The 17631-nt window shown below is 36.0% G+C and overlaps 1 protein-coding gene across 2 annotated transcripts in view; it reads right to left on the bottom strand.

Annotated features, from left to right (window-relative positions):
• The window catches only part of PTPRD (protein tyrosine phosphatase receptor type D), a 397803-nt gene that overhangs the window by 316285 nt on the left and 63887 nt on the right, over nucleotides 1-17631 (bottom strand). The window lies entirely within an intron of this gene.

A 17631-nucleotide genomic window follows, 5' to 3' on the forward strand; every position in this document is an offset into this window, starting at 1 on the left:
GAGGGCCACATTCTGCTCCCCATTCCCTTCCACCAGCACAGGGTGCTGGGTATCCAGAGAACAACTGGTTTTGCCTCTAAAGACTGAGGCAAAGAAGGCATTAAGCACCTCAGCCTTTTCCTCATCTCTTGTAACTAAGTTTCCCTCTGCATCTAGGAAAGGATGGAAGGAAGCTTGCTTGTGTGTTCCAGATCTTAGTCTCATCAGTCCCTGGATATCAGTATACCTTAGCGCTCCTCTATCATTTCTGAATTTCTCTATTATAGCTATTCCAGCACGACTGAATACTCAGCTAGAACAGCAGGTTTCTGATCTCAAGAAGGCCTTTGAAATATACCAATACAAAAACACCATTGAGTGGCAGGGACGGTTTGAATTTTGATTATATTAAACAATTTTAAAATTATATTCAACCTGCTTTTACGTTGTAATTCTGTCTGGGACATCAGCAAGCACTCTTCTGTTACCATGTAAAACAGAAAATAAATGACTTTGCAATAAGCAAAGAAATGAAGAAAACAGACTAATGAAACTAATATAATGACTAAATGAATTACATGGCAGCAAAGCACATTAAAAATCACATGAGAAAGCTTTCTCCTCATTTAGAAAGTTGTTCCTTTTTTTATACACTGAAATACCAATGTTCATGTGTAACCTTAAACCATGCAGAGAAAACCCTGTCTAACTTGATCTTCATATAGCTTCATTCACATTCTAAATTACCAACTATCAATTACAAAATGCCAACTTGTAAGCTGTCACATATCTCACCCCTGAAAAAGCTCTGACATAGTAGTCACTTCTGCAGATTATCTGCTTTTCTTATCCATGATGCACAAACAATTTACTAGAGCATTTGGTATTCTTGACTCTGTGTGTCCCAAATAACAGATCAAATATATATATATATATATATATATTATGCTAGAAATGCTGCACAATGTATTCCTGAGGGAAAAATATTGTAGAAAAACATATAATGCTATCTGTTCATGCATACTAAGGTAATATATTGTTGAGAACCAACACTGAAAAATTTAAAACATGTTACAAAGACACAGATAGCAACTTGAGAGACAAAATGAAATATCTCCTTCTAAGTCTTCTGCAGAGGTAGGTTGTTTATACAAGCCAAGAACTGTCCCTAATGTATTTTTGGTAGGCCAAGCTGATTTACTATGCTGGAGAGTTTTATATGATTAAAGACCTTGACTGGCTCAGGACAATGGAAATTTTGGTGCTGATTTATGGGGTCAGGATTCTTTCTTGTATATTCAGGAAATACATATACACACCAATAGAAAGGATGATTGCCTGAAAAAAATAAACTCTGTCAATACCTCAAGTCTTGACTCCTGACACCGAGTAATACTGTAAACTATTTAGCTGTGGTTGCGTTGAAATAGTCTAGTTCTAACTTTGCTCATATTCCTTCTGGCCCTTTTTCAAAACAAACAATCAAACAAAAAGGAACAACAGCTTAAAGCTACTTTTATTTTGCTTTAGGTGTAAAAATAAATATCTTGGATAATCTGTATTATTATATGTTTCCTCCAACAACAGAAAAGAAACAATACACCCTGTAGAATATCTTTATTTATTTATTTATTTATTTATTTTTTAAAAGATAAACAGTAGCCTAGAATATAGCAAATCTAGCCTTTTACCTGATTGGTATTATTTACCTCAAAACACTGGTTTAAGAACAAATACAATAAGTATTTCTATGCAAAAACCTATACAGACTGATTTATTTTTTTTTGGTTTTGTCTTCTGTTTCAAAAGAAGAAAAACAGAAACAGCAATCACCAGGCTATTTGCCATAACCAGTTAGCTAAAGTCTTCCCCTGCTTGCCCTTGCTGTGCTAAAAAGAAAACAAAAGCAAATGAAAAGCACAAACACATGGACTAACAAAAAAAATAACAGAAACCTGCCTCTACATTACTTGTACAATGCTGGAGCTGCATGGCTACCATCTTTAGTATACGTGTGTGAGACACATACCAAAATGTTCTTAAAACATGGGCTATGTACCACAGACTCATCAGACACCCACAGGAGAAGGGACAGCAAAATCAGCAGTTTGTGCTCCCAGCACAGCATCTCTGTGCTCCCAGCTACAGAACTGCACCACTCCTATAGGTTGCACTTGAACTCAGGGTCCGCTGTTGCTGTCAAACTCAGCATCTTCCTTCAGCTTGCTTCCTCCCAGAGATACAGGTGTAGACTACCTAGCAATGTATATAAACCTACAGCCTCACTGCTATGCGTATGACACAGGCTTGACAACTTTCCATATATCTAAAGAGCCATCTTTGGTTTAGAAGAATTTGGCTTCTTCTTAGTCTTTTCAGCATGGGAATTGTGAAATATTAAGGTTGGGCCTTGTCTTTAGGATCTGGCACAGCTGAAGCATACTGTGTACTGCAAATACTAAAAACTATAAGTATATTCTCAAGTCTGGAGCTAGTAGGTCAAATCTGACTTCAACAGTGCAACGCATCCTTTCTCTATTATATTATTCTGCAAGTTCTCCCTTTATGACTTTTCTTTTTCCTTTTCACTTTATAGTTTTGTTTCAGTACTATCCAATATACTTGTTGCCTAATCAGATTGAAGCATGACTGACTGAGACAGTGAATTTGCAGTACACATAGGACAGTAATCCAGCTGCAGCTAGCTTAGCCTGACTGCACTTTATTATAATGTTGCTGATGGCAATAGAATTGTATCAGAGGAAGAGATGGAGAGCTGGAATAGTTATTTTTCAAAAGTAGTTGGCATTATAAAATGATTTGATAAAAAAGTACAAAAACTTCCTGAAGCAATAAAAGCACTATGCATTTCCCATACTAAGATATGACATAACAGCACATAGTAGTCCACAGTTCCCCCTTTGGAAAAAATGAAGATGAGAACTACAAACTGTTACAAGCAATATTTTTTTTTTATACTCCGAGGAAAATCAAAAGTAATGTTATGCACTCTGAAAAAGTTAAAAGTCAACAAAATACTATAGATATTTTAATTGTCAGAAGCTTACCAAATAAGCAAAGAACCATCTGGTACCCAAACAAATCTACTAATGTTGATTAGTAGATGCCAGTTTTCATATAAAATAATATCCTTTGCAAAATCTTCAGCAGGGGCACACAGCGTGGCTCAAAATATCGTTTTCTCTATAGTACGTGTTGAAAACTAACATTTATCTGTAAGTAGTAGAAACGAGTGGCTTAGAAGGCCACTTAAAGTGCTTTGTAGAAACAATAGCTCAATCCCCCGCATGTCAGAAGTGAAAACCAGAAGGAAAGGAGATACTCCCACAGACCTCTTGCATTCGATTTGGTGAAAACAGCTAAGAACAACAACAAAAGATTTCCATTGTAAAATTTCCTGTTCTAACAATCTACCCACCAGAGAACATCTTTTGACATTTGCTATGTATTCGTTCATTATTAACTTATTTTATTACCTGAATCTGTAACTACAAAACTCTCAAGAAATTTATTTTGCTCTTAGTAACCAAAAAGCTTTGCTAAACAAACCATATACTCAATCTTCAATGATTAATTTCAAAGAACCTAACAATTATCTGGTTCTATTGTCACGTTAATTTAATAAATTGCAAAACAATAATCCCAAAGCACACATTACCTAACATTTCTCCCAGAAAAGATCATCCTTGAACTGGAATGCAATTCCTTCCGTGTTCATCTACAAGTCATTCATACATTAAAGATTCCAGAATTTTGAAAAAAAGCTGAACCTAATGATTGAGAAGTATATAACTTCTTCTGGACAGGGAGTTTGGTAACAGTAATTACACATGAATTGTTTTACAATTTGCTGGCTCTGGCATTTAAGGGGAAGGTTTCTGAACCTTTTTCACTCTTGAACTGGTTATATTTGTAACTGCATAGCATGCTTTACTAGAATACACTATTGATGCTTTTGCGATGGATCAAGAAGAAAATAAGAGGTACCAAAAACATACACAAATCAGGAAGTAAGATGGATATAAGTGCTATAATGCATGATCACGTGCTCAGCTAACAAGATGATAGATGAGAAATAGATTCACAGTTGAGTATATAGTAAGATCTGGTAGTATCCAAAACCAAAATCCTACAGAATGTCAACAATTAATTTTCAGAAAACTCTTCTTCTAGGCCTACCTCTCATATCTTTCAATCACATGTCTTGTTTCTCTCAACCCTAAATAAATAATCCTCTATCTCTCTCTTCCCCCCAGAAAGGTTCATGGAAACAGCCTAGCAAGCAACAGCTGACAATATAGCAAACAAAGAAAATGCTAGTTTAAAGTTGAAGTGCTGTACTGAGATCCAGGGAAAGACATTTCCATCTGTCATTGTAACCGTTATACACTTGGTCGTATGCAACCACCCTGATTTTGCAAGAAAGCCATGACTCCCACACTGTTGTAACATACTCTTAATCATTATGATACTTCTGTCTCCAGCCTCTGAGTCTGAGAGTCATACAGGTTAACTGGAGGTAATTACGCAAAACATTAATTAGTACAATAGCAGTCATTTTTCATTCTTACTACCTACCAAAATAAACACTTCATTATTGTGAGAAAGAATAAATTTGAACTGTATTTTATGGATCTGTGGAAATGCTGTTGCAATAGCAATTGTGCACAGTGGCCTGGACCACGCCAATTTTAACAGGTGACAACACATTGAGCAGCAGTGGTTTTCCCCTTCACTACTGAAGTAGTTCCATCCTGCCCAAAGAAGTATATATAATACTGCTTTATACTCAACACATTTCTCACAAGTTCTGACTATGACATGCTTCTGAAACAGATAATTGTCCTTCTTGTGCCTTTCTTCTTAAATTAGGAAGACAAATCAGACATAAAACTACTGTAAATAAATAAATAGACAAAATAACAAACTGCAGAAACTATTGTCAGTCTGTCTTAAATAAATAGTCAAAAGGCAAAGAATGAAAATAGGCTCAAAATAGCACACAAAAGGGAGTTTATTATTCTAATTATTATTTTTTACCTTTTAGAAAAAATGCATAGCTGAGAAAATGAAAACGATGGTGTTTCAGATTAGAGCTGTCATTCAGAACGCTTTATCTTAGCACGACAAAATAGTAGTAGTAGTAGTAGTAGAAGTAGTAGTAGTAGTAGTAGTAGTAGTAGTAGAGTTATTGTTGTTATTATTATTATTATTATTAAGCCATAAGAAGAGCAATGCAGCTACTGACCAGCAAAGCACACCACCTGCGCAGCAAGGTTTCAGAACACACACACACAATCTCAAAAACAACAGATGTGGAGAGTTTAAAGTTTTATCAAAAGGTCGAATAGACATTCCATCTACCTTTTGGACACACACCTCATACTTCCCAGGAAGGATTCTGTTTTTCTGCTTTTTCCCTCTATTTCTTGTTGGAAAGCCATGATCTGTGAACATATGGCATTCAAACTAAAGTTTGAAAGTTGAAAGCTTAGCTTTCAACTACACACTTCCTTCTATTTTGCCAAAAACTAATGAAATATATAATAAGTGTTCATCCAGGTGGCTATCAAATCTATCCATCCATCTACCTATCTATCTATCTATCTATATACAGAGAGAGTTTTGCACTTTTGCTGTGTAACAGATAATAAAATACAAAAATGTTATATACTACGATCACAAAAATCTGAATCCTGTTAAGATATCACACAGCAATTTTAAGCCTTCACGCATTCTTATCAACAGAACTTTCAAGGTTTCATTTTACCTTACTTCTCTCACCAGAACATGACATAAAATCCTGCTTATGACATGGGAAGGACATGTGCCGTGTCCCTCTGTGGAACTCCCTGGCTTACTAATTACCACAAGGGCTCATCCCAGGCACTGGCAGCCAGAAGCCACCATGCTCCCCCTGCAGAAAGATGCCACCCATGTAAAGCAGGTCTACAGGTGAACCACAACTTCCGCAGCCACACAAGTAAACAGTTTTTGTTTGTTTGTTTGTTTGTTTTTCTACTTTTCCTTCTGGTGCTGCAGTAGCAAATTCAGATTTTGCGAAGTCAGATCAGCAGTGTAATACGAAAACTAGTAGGTATTCCTGAACTAAAATTTAAAATTACACCTGACTTGCCTAATATGCTCCTTAAAATTTCTTCCTCAGCATAAACCTCACAGACGTAATAAATTGTCAAAATGTTCTTCCAAACCATCTTATTTAAAAGTATAGAAAGTCAGACAGTAATTCAGCCTGGAACAGTAGCCAGAGAGCATAAGAGAACTTTTTTTTTTTTTTTAAACAAATATATAAATAGTGATTGCAGAAAAATAGCAAGTAAAAATATATCAGAAGATTTTAATATTACACAAAACATTAATATTTTTAAACAAAAGAGAACTCAAACACCATAAGAAAAAAATAGAACAGTTATGTTCTATTTTCTTGTAAACTGTGAGATTTATAAGATACATCTCATCAATTTTTATGTATTCAGTATTTTATATATTTACAGTTATCTGCATAAATCTTTTGTTTGGATATTTCCTAAGCACATCCATATTATAGGTTGTACACAATGGGAAGCAATGCTACTTTGTTGATTTGGTTTATTTTTTATTTTTTATTACTATTTTTTAAATATTTATTTAGCAATGTGGTAAAAGTGTTGTTTAATATTTATTTTCCAGGCTCCGTGTCAGGTACTTGTATTCTAGAATTCTAAATAAAACCTCAGCAAAAAAAAATCAGAGGAAGTTGCAAATAATGATTCTTTAGAAAAGAAGACAAGAAACAAAATAAAAAACTCACCAATTACAAAAAGAAAACAAGAATCTTCCTAGATGAAGCTTGTTTTTAAATGTTTTTATACTGACAACAAAGCATCTACTTTTTCACTGCAACCAAAGCCTAGGAGATGAGCCCTGAAGAGAAGTTCTACATGGAACACTGTAATGCACCTTGTGGGAGTTTCATCAATCACAACAGAAACGCTTGAGCAACTAATCATAACCTGGTAAAGTTTCTGCAGTGTTGTTATTATAACTGTTATGTATCTGGATGTGAGTGCTGTCCCAGGAGTATTGTTCTGGATTGATTAGCATCTTTATAATGAAATGCTCAATTACATCTTTGAAATAGGTAATTATAAAAGGAGTGTGTATTTTCCAGTTAGGGATTTTGTTGTGATTTTTTTTTTTTTTTAATTATCAGTGCATGAAAGGCAACTGTAGAAGTTCTCACTGCACTGTTGCCTCTTTGGAAAGAAACTACGTTTTGTTTTTCTCACTATGCATAAGCTAAATTGAATTTCTAGTTATGACTGGTATGGGAGTTTTATTTTCAACTGTCAGGGTGTGCAGCCATCTGTAACCAATTTTTCAATATTTTGAAAAGCCTCATTTGAAGTACACAGTTGTGAATGACTTAGGGACACAGTCATTATTCAACAGGGAACTTTCAAAATGCTTTTCAACTGTATTTCTTTAGAGTAAAAGAAAGAAAAAAAAAAGTATAGAGAAGACTATGCAATGGGTATCAGCATAGCTTTAGTAAGGTCTGTAAAAAAGGCAAACAGGAAATTTTGGGGCATGTCTGACTTCGGGCTCATGTTTCAGACTCTTATGTGTGCCATTGTATTTTGAAGACAGCTGCATCATCTAATCTTGTTGAAACCAATTTATGCCAAGAAAAGCAACTCTTTAAAAAATAAAAAATAAAATATTTTTTTCCCAAGAGTTAAGAGCATCTGAGGGGGTGGGGAAAGTGATTTTCATTTCAAGGGTCAGAAGTCAGGAGAAAGAACTATAAATATTTCCTTTCTTTTCCTTAGTACTGTGCATGTTGCAGTATACCATTAATTTTAAAAGAAGTTTTCTACTTAGGAAAATTATTCAAATGTTGAGATGATGGCTTAGTCTACCTACATCAAATGCTAGAAAGTACACTACTGACAGAATTACGAATACATTTATTTATTCAATTATTCATTTTTAAATGAGGGTAACAGCAACAATTGGATTAACTGAGAAAATGCAAGGATTTCTTTCAAACAATCTTTAACATTTGGATATCCAGAGCCGGAATTCTTCAACACAATCCTCTGTCATATCACAGAGTCACAGAGTCACAGAATTTAAGGGGTTGGAAGGGACCTTGAAAGATCATTGGGTCCAACCCCTCTGACAAAGCAGGCTGCCCAGGTAGGCATCCAGACGGGCCGTGAATATCTCTAGAGAACAAGACTCCACAATCTCCCTGGGCAGCCTGTTCCAGTGCTCTGTCACCCTCACCATGAAGTTCTATCACATGTTGGTGCGGAACTGCCTGAGCTCCATCACATGGCCATTACACATTGTCCTGTCCCAAAAAACACTGAAAAGAGCTTGGCCAAATCCCTCTGTCTCCCACACTTAAGGTATTTATACACATTGATGAGATCCCCTCTCAGTCTTCTTTTCTCCAGGCTGAACAGACCCAGGTCTCTCAGCCTTTCCTCATAAGGAAGATGCTCCAGGCCCCATATCATCTTTGAGCCCCCCCCACTGGACTCTTCCTAGGAGATCCCTGTCTTTTTTGTACTGTGGAGTCCACAACTGAACACAGTACCCTGGGTGAGGCCTGACAGGGCATAATAGAGGGGGAGGATCACCTCCCTTGACCTGCTGGCCACATTCCTTTTAATGCACACCAGGATCCCTTTGGCCCTCTTGGCCACCAAGGCACACCGCTGACTCATGGTCAACCTGTCATCTACCAGGACCCCCCTGCTAGCAGGTCGCCCACCAGCCTTTACTGATACGTGCGGTTGTTCCTTCCCAGATGCAGGGCTCTACACTTGCTCTTGTTAAACTTCATTTGGTTTCTTCCTGCCCATCTCTCCACCCGGTCCAGGTTTCGCTGAATGGCAGCACAGCCTTCTGGCATGTCAGCCACTCCTCCCAGCTTTATGTCATCGGCGTACTTGCTGAGGGCACACACTATTCCCTCATCAAGGTCGTCGATGAAGATGTTGAACAGGACCTGACCCAGCACTGACCCATGGTGAACACTGCTAGTCACAGGTCTCCAGCCGGACTCTGCGCTGCCAGTCACCACCCTCTGAGCTCGGCCAGTCAGCCACTTCTCAACCCACCTTACTGTCCACTCTTCTATTCCACACCTTCTCAGCTTGGTTAGCAGGATGTCATGGGAGACAGTATCAAAAGCTTTGCTAAGATCAAGGTAAATGACATCCACTGCTCTCCCCCTACCTACCCAGCTGGTGATGCCATCATAGAAGGCAACGAGGTTAGTCGAGCACGACTTCCCCTTGGTGAATCCATGCTGGCAACTCCTCCTAACATTCTTCTCTTCCAATTGCTTGGAGATGGCATCTAGAACAAGCTGTTCCAACACCTTTCCAGGGACAGAGGTGAGACTGACTCGCCTGTAGTTTCCCGGATCCTCTTTCTTGCACTTCTTGAAGACCAGAGTGACATTGGCTGTCCTCAAGTCTTCATGCACCTCTCCTGTTCTCCAGGACCTTTCAGAGATGATAGAAAGTGGTTTGGTGATCACCTCTGCCAACTCCCTTAGCACACGTGGATGCATCCTATTGGGACCCATGGATTTGTGTGCATTGATCCCACTCAGATGCTCCTGAATTACTCCCTAATGAACGGGGGGGATCTTTCCACTTCCCAGACCCTTTCTCCTCTGTCCAGGGTCCAGGAGTCCCAGAGAGGGAGTCCCTGAAGTAAAGAAAGACTGAAGCAAAGAAAGCATTCAGTATGTCCACCTTCTCAGCATCTCCCGTTACCAGGAAGGCCCCCTCGTTCAGCAAGGACCCACATTATCCCTAGTTTTCCTTTTACTGTTTACATACTTAAAAAACAAAAACAAACAAACAAACAAAAAAAACCTTCTTATTATCTTTTATGTCTTTTTTAAGCCTCATCTCTAGGTGGGTTTTAGCCTTCCTTGTTGCGTCCCTGCAGGCCCTAATAACACTCCTATACTCCTCCAAAGAGGACAGGCCCTTTTTCCACATTTCATAAACCTTCCTCTTCCTTTTGATCTTGTTGATTAGCTCCTTGCTCATCCACGCAGTTTTCTGCCCCTCTTCCCCCATTTCCTACTCTTAGGGAATATAATAATAATATAATAATAGATCTATCTATAGATCTATTAGATCTATCTAATCTATAGATCTATCACTGCTGCCAGCACCAGGATAGAGAGGCTTGTATATACTGTTACATGCAGGACATGGGTTCAAAGACAAAGGGACAAAAAAACGAGATATGCCTGGTGTCTTAAAGAGAAAGTAGATTCCAGAAAAGTGATTTTTTTGAGGTCAATAGAGATAGATGTGATAGTTTTAGATACACAACATCCATCCCCATTGACATATTAAACAGAAGGAAGGCTTAATATTTGGCTAAAATCAGTAAGCTAGTGTTGTTCATAATGCAATTGTTCCCCATTAATAGACAGAGATATAGTAATTCTTGAAGAGCATTACAAACTATTGATCCTTAAAAAAAACAACAACAAAACAATTGATTTCATTTTTAGTGAGAACTCTAGAAACAAAAGTTACCTCTATCTACCTTCACTTCCCCTACAGTTCAGTTATATCTAGTATGTTTACCTAATACCACTTTAATTCTTTATTTTGAACCAACATAAAATACCGACATAATTTTTGGCCTATCAGCTTTTCCATATCAGCTTTTCTGCTCTGTCATGTGTACTCTTAATTGTGCCACTTACACCTATTCACAGTATACATAAATTATTTTTTGTGTTGTCTGTGTATAAAGCAACCTGTTAGATTGAAGAATACAAAAAAATATTAATTTTGTTCAGCATTTGTACATTTTTGCAAAAAAAAGGCCTGGATCCTTATATATCCTGTGAACTCTGGGCACATGTAGGCTGTAAATGTGCCAGTCATCCATTGTAAGTTTGTGTTCATGAGATTGATATAGGTTTATTCTGTGCATACTGTTACCCTGCTCTATATTTGAAATCTTACATTACACAGATCATTTTCTAGGTATTAACACCGTGGAAGCCAGGACTACATCCACAAATCACTTGCCTATCGCCTCTTTGATTCTTAAAGACACTGGAACCAAAATAAAGCTTTTACTTTGATCTTTTTTTGTTTGTTTGTGTGTTTTGGCAAGTCATCTCCTTTAAGTATCAAATAAATGGGAATCACTATTTTGATACTGTTTTAGCTAATTAATCTCTTCCTTTTTAACATTATTTTTCTTTCTAGCATATCTGAGAAGTCCAGATATACCAAATGAGTCATGTTACCATTACTGCACTGCTTCATATGACACCTCCATGTCAAACAGTTTTATTTGAAATGATCTAACAGAAATTCCAAAATTCCACTCACCCTGTCACTAATCTTTCTGCTTTGTATCTTGAATAATGATGTATATTTATTTACTGAACATAAACACTTACTATGCGTTCTGGAGGATGGCTTGAATTTATCCTTGCACAGTTCACTCTATGCTTCATCTGTTGGTTCTGTGGATTCAGGAATGTGTAGTACAATTTGTTCATTTTTATTTGCAAAACTGACTTTATTTCCCCAGGTGAGTTCTCAAATAAGCACATCTATAAGACTGTCCAAGCAACAATTTGATGTGGAGTTGAATTTGCTATCCAGTAATGGGTAAATGCAAACTGAAATACAAAACTTTCTCAAATGATTTCAAACAGATGTTCTGCTACCTGCTTTCTTTAAAGCTCTCCCTAGAGGTGGAAAGAAGACTTCCTGAAGTTCCTCAAGAGTAAAAAATAATACACTGATACCCAATCATCACACTTAAAATCAACTCATATAATGTTGATCTAGGGTCTCTGCACACCCAAAATTGCCACTGGAATATATTTACAACTGAAATTTCATTCAAAAGAAACTCATCAGAGAAAGTTTAATACCATGTATCATTATCATTATCTGGCTACAATAATTGCAATCCTTATGCAGAAATTGTTGGTTTATGGTATTATTACTCACATTCCCTATTCTTCAATTATTATTTAAAAAACTTTACCAATTCTAGGATGGTTTCAATGTACTACAAGAGTTTTATCACACAGGTACAGTTAAAAATAATCTGCTGACATGCTGTCCTTTTTCATTATTTTCATTGTCTTACGTGACCTTATAACTACATTATCATAGCTGTCACCCTCAGTGGTTCATACCTTGCCCACACAGTGACACCCAACATGCCCAAAAACCCTTGGAAATTGGGCACGTTTAAAGACATACTATAGAAAATGCAGAATGGAGGACTGTGAAATGATGTTGGAAGAAATTTCTGCTTTAGAGAGTGAAATGCCAGCACACAGAATAGGTATGCTACCTTCCTGTAGAATTGTTCAGCTGTGTACAGACACTGGTGTCCAGTCCTGTGCTACAATTTCGCAGTTCATCAGTGGAAGTAATGTGCAGAATGGTTTATTACTGGGTCTGCAATGAAGCAAATCATGAGCAAGCAGTCTGTGCTTGTTCCTTTCAGAGACGGTATTCTTTCCTGACTTAGTATCACAGGCATCACATTGGACTCAGGTCCTAACTTTCTGTATGGTACCACATACCAAACACAGTCACAGCAAGGTCAGCAAACAGATCAAGATGTACTCTTCAGGTAGCTGAGATAAATGGACTCATCCCTCCAGCACCTCGCAGATGAGTTCTCCAGATCTTGTGTGATGGTTGGCTGTAGCTCTCACCCCCTAAGGTACTGGGACAACCTACTAAATACTGTGGTCACATTTCCCCTACACAAAATCAATTGCATATCCACTCTGCAATAAAATGCCAGTCTTCACCACACCCATCATGCAACACATTTGTACTGCAAGAAACAGGAATTACCAAACCAACTAATTATCTGACTTGACAGCAGAACCTATGTGATGAACACTTGGTTTGTTGGATTTTTTCTGTTGACATTCCTGCAGATCTCTAAATATGAAAGAATCAGATCTATTAGCAAAACTTTCTGCTGTCATGCTGCAGATAAACAAATTCAATCAGCTCTTATAATGAACAGGAAACTAGAAAGGCAGTATTATCTTTTCCCTAGGGTGATTTCAGCAGATCTCTATTGAGTCAGCTGCTAAAAGAGAATTTTTGCTGATGCCTAGAGTGAGTGATGCACACGAGTGCTATGCATGTGGTGAGGTTGTATTTTTACACATAGGTATATTTATTCATATTAATATGTTCAAATTGATAGATGATGTATTTACTTATGAATACTTCAATCATCGGGGAAAAAAATACAGAAAAGACATTTCAGATCAAAACTTTTTAGATCTCTAAAAAGAGATCATGGTTGTGGTTTAACCCCAGCATGACACCACATCACTTGGTAGAATCCTCACCACCACATAGTTGGTCACACAGTCCTATCACAGCAAAGAGCAAGTAGAGAACTGAAAGGAAAAAAGAGAGAAACGTTGTGCAATTGTTCATCACCAGCAGAACATTTCCCAGCCAGACCCAAGATAGCCTTGGCAAAATTCTTCCTGCTTTTATTGCTGAGCATGATGTTATATAGTATCAAAAGAGCATGACATCATATGATACCGGACATCCCTTTGGCCAGCCTGGGCCAGCTGTTCCAGCTGTGCCCATCCCCAGCTTCCCAGCTTCTTGCCCACCCCAGCCTCCTTGATGGCAGGGCAGCACGAGGAGCTGAAATGTCCTTGGCTTTGTGTGAGCATTGCTCTGCAACAACTAAAACATTGCTGTGTTATCAGCACCGTTCTCCTCACAGTTCCAAAACAGCTTCATATAACCTGGTATGAAGAAAATTAATTTTATCTCAGCCTAAACAAGCACAGTCATACTAAAATTTCTGTTTGATGATGAACAATGCAGATATAAAGCTAAATTTAAAAGGTATATTACTTGTGTTTCAAGCAAGGAAAACTGGACCGAGTCTGGTAAATATTGTCTACTACACGTGGCACCTAATTTTGCTAGCAGTTTTTTGAGGATTCTCAACAGTGCTTCTGTCATTGCTCTCATTCCAAAGATCATAAATTGTGTATTGATTTTTTTATTAACAGACTGTGAAATGACAGGAGGTGTACAAGAAATGGAAGTGACATGATACAAACAGGTACTTACATTATACATGTATTAAGCAATTATCCTAAAAATGTTTTTGTAAAACTATAAGGTGCCTATAAATTTATTAAATATTAAACGTATAATACCACTTTTTACATATGCAGTAATAAATAATTTACTATTTATCTTATACGTATTGTACAAAACTAATAAGATAAATACACCTTACAGTTTTACAGTTGCATTTTTAGGATAATTGTTAAATATGTTGTGTAGTTCTCACAGACTTCCATTTGGTAAAGACTCTCATTTCCATCTCATGTAATGCTTACGTTCCTCCACAGATTTTTAATGTTTCTTCATATAAGTGAACATAAAAAGTTCCTTAACTCTTCAAAAAATACTCAGAAACATTGCATTATTTAGCAATTTGGAATGCCTCAGATTTTTTTAAGGATTTTCTTTTCTTTGAATGCCTGTTTTCTTTGCAACTAAAACAGAAAAAGCCTCCAAAATATGGAAATGACCTAAGGTCAAATAAATATTATTTGCCTAAATGGGAAGAGGAAAAAAAAGAAGATGCATTCTAATTTTATCAGTGGAAGACACTGTGAAAAATATACATTACTACTACTTTGGAAGAAAATAAGTCTCTCATTTGAAATGCCTGGAGTAACAGTGAAAATTTTATACCTCCCTTTCATTTTGCATTGGTTACTATTTAGCTACTACATTTGTAAGAACATAAGTCTCTAAAAAGCAGGAATTAATTCCTAGATCAAAACTGGCATGAACATAAAATAGTCTAAGAAGTCATTTATATAATTCTTAATAGATTTATGATAGAATTCATAACTCACAGGGCCAAAGGAAAGAATTTATTTTGACTTTGCTCTGATTATACTACAATTAACAGAAAAAGAAAGGGAAAAAAAAAAAAAAAGCATTTTAAATATCATCCTTTCTTCCCAAAAGCTAATTTATTCTGTAATGACATGGAGGAAAACCTTGAAATAATGTAATTTGTCTATATTCTCCATGTCTAACAAACAAGGAAGGAAAACAACAATTTAACGACTGTGTAATAATAACAAACAAAAATGTAAAGAACAGAATGTGAACACTAAGCATTATTATTTGTAAAAAATAATTACTATTAATTGGTTTTATTTTAAATCTATGTTTTGTTGGCATTTAAAAAAAAAAATAAATCTCCACATCATTCAGAAAAGTTAAGGGGAAAAAAAATCTGTGGCAAACACATAAAAGCTCATCTTTCTGTTGAAAACAAAAGCTAGAAACCCACAATTCATAAATAATAACAGAAAATGTGTTGGATGACTGAATTCTGTCATCTTTCTAACTTTGAACAATGCTTTGTTTTATCATAAAGTATGAATTCCATGGTTGGTGAAAGCATGGAAGCTTTCAATACTTATTACAAATCTGCTGTAGTTTACCCTTTACTCTGAGAAAAACAGATTAAGAAAAAAAATCCAGAAAGTAAGTCTGTGCTCTAAAATTAAAGCTTGAAATTAAGCTGGTCAAATTCCCTTATATGTTTTGCAAACACAAATACGAAATGGTCCTCCAAAACCCCAATGCAGTCCTTTAAAAATTATTTAAAATTATATATACTTTCTCTGCTATTTAACACTATGAATGTTTACAGATGTTTAGAAAAATCTCTCAATACTAGATGTGTGTCAGAAATATAAATAATAATAATTATTTATATATATTATATATATTAATATGATTATGATTATATATATAGTATAATTATATTATATATATATTTATATATATTTATTATATATATTTATATAATCATAATAATGTGTGTCAACACAAAACACAAAACAAATTAAATTTCAATAGCAACTTTTTTAAATAACGTTTTCTTATTGCCTTGAGAGTAAACTCCAGAAATTCCTATTTAGTTAGTGAAACAAATTTTCAATTTGCAGGAACTATTTGTACCACTAATGGATTTCATTCTTCATCTACCTGTGCTGAGTTATTTCACATGAAGAATGAATATTCTTTTTGGTTTTGTTTCCTATTTGTTCTCATTCAAACACTAGTCATATGTGATAACTTACTACCATTGCTTTTCCTGGTCTAAGGAAAGAAATAGATAACATTCATTACTGTCAAAACCTGGATTAGCAGCAAGCACATATTGCCAAGCACAGAGAAGCTATTGAAGAAAGGCATTCTTACAAAAATGAGCTAGCAAGAAACTAAATTTCCCAAATTTGCTGTAGGCCAGGATTTTTATTTGCTTCTGTAACGCAATCTTCAAGCTTAGACAAAGCATTAAAGAGCATCTAGTGACCTTCAGTATTTCAGAAATAAATGCTTCCCCTTGCTATAACTGATGTCAGTCTTCGCTTTTTCTATGAAAAGGAAAGCAAACAAAGCCTATATCTTCAAAGCAAACACTTTGGAGAAAGTTATAGGAACAAGCATTAACTCATATAACAAGCACTAACATTAAACCTTTCCATAAAAGCAGAAATTTGAGCACACCAAAATGGCTAAAGGTAAATTACATGAACAAAATGTCTGCTCCAAGTGATTTTAACATAAACTGATTGATACGTGGAAATGTCAGCATTGAAGTATTCCTAACTAATCATTAAATACTTCCTTAAAATACCTCAACACAAACATCTCCACATCTCCATCACAAGAAGGATTTGGAAATGTTAGAGCAGGTCCAGAGGAGGACCACAAAAACATCAGAGGAATGGAGCACCTCTCCTATGAAGAAAGGCTGAGAAAGCTTGCAATGTTCAGCCTGGAGAAGAGAAGGCTCTAGGGAGACCACATTGCAGTCTTTCAATACTTAAAAGGGGATTATAAAAAAGATGGAGAGTGACTTCTTACTAAGAAAATGATAGGACAAGGAGGAATGGTTTTCAACTAAAAGAGGGGAGATATACATTAGATGTTAGGAATAAATTCTTCTCTTAGAGGGTGGTGAGGCACTGGAACAGTTGGATAATCATAACGCCATACTTAAAAACAACAATAACAACAAAAAAATGGCTTTGTAAAAGCCATTTTCAGCCCTGAATTGGTGCATTTCCTGGTGAAAGTACCCAGCACATGAACTCCACAAAATTAATACGTTTGGGGAGCACGGAAATAATCTTCATCAGTAGCTTCCAAGTAGGACATTTTTCTTTCAATCCTGTCATCTCTTACTTGTTCTTATACTTTAATATTTCTAGTAAGATTAACTTTCAATAGGAAATTTATAATGATTGCATAGTTATGCATAGTTTATTTGGGATAGAGAAGAATATATAAGATTTCTTTAAGGATGATTTTCAGTCTTGGGTCTTACTAGATTTATTTTTTTTAAGAGACAGAGATTTTCTGACATTGAAGTATCATTACAGACAAAGTACACATTGCTTTGGTATGAAAAGATCTTTAATCGGCCATTTAAGCAATTTGGCCAGTTGGACTTCATCTAACTACTATACTTAAAGTTAAAAATAAATCAATCACAATG

Source organism: Aythya marila, assembly GCF_965140915.1.
Source record: "Aythya marila genome assembly, chromosome: Z".
NCBI classification, from domain to species: Eukaryota; Metazoa; Chordata; class Aves; order Anseriformes; family Anatidae; genus Aythya; species Aythya marila.